Genomic DNA, 2,226 nt, shown 5'->3' with positions numbered 1-2,226 from the left:
TTTTTGTTTTATTTACACTGAAGTGCAACACATATTGAAGTTTGTGGTATTTGACTTCATCAGTAAGTATTTTATTTCCTCTTTGTTGCTGTTGTTAAGTGCCGTCGAGTCAATTCCGACCCATAGCAACCCTGTATAGGGTTTCCGAGGAACAGGTGGTGAGCTTGAACCACGACCTTGCAGTTCAAACGGCTTTGCAGTCTGGTGCATTACCCACAGAACCATACCAGGGCTCCTTATTTCCTCTTAGCTTTCAGCAAAAAAGATTGTGTAATTTGCATATCACAAGTTGTTAATGAATCTTCATGGAATCCTGATGTTACATTCTTCTTCCTATAATACAGCTTCTCAAATTATTTGCTCATCATATAGATTAAGTACGATGAAAAAATACAACCTTGGCAAACACCTTTCCTTTTTTAAACCATTCAGTATCCCCTTGTTCTGTTTGGATGACTGCCTCTTGGTCTACATGCAGGTTCTTTGTGAGTATGATTTAGTGTTTTGATATAACTATTCTTCTCAGTGTTATCCATAGGTTGTCATGATCCACACACTCATAAGACTGCTTTCTCAGTTTACAAATATTCAAACATGTTGCAACTACATTTAACAAACACAATTTTGGGATTAATTGTACTTTACAGGGAAGAATTAAACAATGAAGTTGAAATATAAATGTTTTCTACTGTGTGGAATGATTTCTAAATCAATAATACAGTATAGACTATTCAGGGACAACAAGCAACAAAAATAATATCCTCACGTCAAGTTGACAGATATCATAACAGCATGACAAAGGATTCAGTATTTAAGTAAAAAACAAACATAAAACTCTGTTTTTTAAAGTAACATTCTGAAATATTCTTTTTAATGACACCCCTTCAAATGTAATCTTCACATTGAACTTAAGCTAAATTTGCTTATTTGGTCACTAATCAAGTACTTATTGTATACTTTTTTTGAGCCAAATATTCCATTAGGGTAACCACAAAAAAAAGATATAGTCTAGTGAGGTAGTCAGATGTTATAAACTAATTATTGTAACATCCAGTGAGATATTATGCAAGAGGGCCTCAAAAAGTTCAGGGAACAATTCCATTATCTTTTGATTACATGTTCTATTAACTTTTTTTTTCTATTAACTTTTTGAAGGCTATTCATGTGTATGTGTGTGTGTATAAAGTGATCTTCAAATTGATTCTGACTCATACTGACCCCATATGTTTCAGAGTATAATTATGCTCTATAGGATTTTCAATGGCTAATTTTTCCAAAGTAGATTGCTATATGGATTTATATCCCCAACCTTTAGGTTACCAGCAGAGTACTTAAATATTTGCACCAACAAGGGACACTAATCTATAATGTTTTTGTTGTTGTTAAGTGCTGTGGAGTCAGTTCCAACTCATTGTGACTATGTATAGGAATTCTAAACTTTAAATCTTTACAGGAGCAAAAAGCCTTATCTTTCTCCTGTGGAATGACTGGCAAACTTGAACTATAGACATTGTGGTTTGCAGTCCAGTATCTACTGGAACAAAATATTATTAGTAGGGACAGTGGATAGGAAGAAGAGGGAAGGTATTATGTGACAGAGATGGAAATGCATTCATCCCTGAGCTGAGTCTAAATGACATTTAGAAGTGACCCAGGAAGAAAAAAAGCAGTAGGAATATTTTAAAGGTGAGTTGTGTGAGAAGGTCTGATAACATCAGAAGAGTAGGGAGTTTTCTATGGCTTGATTTAAGAAAATCAGGGACTAAATGAAGGGAAGGACCAACAAGACCTGGAGTTAAGACCAACAAGAGTATGGTCAGTAATTTTGCAAATACCATAATTATTTCAATGAGGTTTGAACTGGATTTGAATCTGCCAAAATAAGTGAAAGGCAAGAAAATCACAAAGGAAACAGAATGCAACCAATGGATATAGAAATGTTAGAACATGTGTTGTGGAATGATTGTTATGAATGACAAGCTGAAACCCCAGCTCACCCCCTTTACAATTACACTCGGTAGTTCTCCCTTATAGAGTAAAATTAATTTCTGAGATTCTATCTTATTCTGTGATCTTTTATTTATATTGGAGCATTTGTCAGCTGTGTGCTTATAAGCAAGTTGGGAAATGTTTATCTTCAGGATTGCCTGAATAATTTCTTTTAGAAAATCAACATGATTCTGAGATGGTATTCAAAGATATCCCAAATGTCTGATTTTTCCAATA

The 2,226-nt window shown here is 34.2% G+C and overlaps 1 pseudogene; it reads left to right on the top strand.

Annotated features, from left to right (window-relative positions):
- The first annotated feature begins 1,947 nt into the window (after positions 1-1,947).
- Positions 1,948-2,226, top strand: part of LOC102821799 — a 6,473-nt pseudogene continuing 6,194 nt past the window's right edge.

This window comes from Chrysochloris asiatica, unplaced genomic scaffold, assembly GCF_000296735.1.
Source record: "Chrysochloris asiatica unplaced genomic scaffold, ChrAsi1.0 scaffold00515, whole genome shotgun sequence".
NCBI classification, from domain to species: Eukaryota; Metazoa; Chordata; class Mammalia; order Afrosoricida; family Chrysochloridae; genus Chrysochloris; species Chrysochloris asiatica.
Note: the sequence above shows the minus strand (reverse complement) of the source record. Positions and strands in the feature narration are given on the sequence as shown.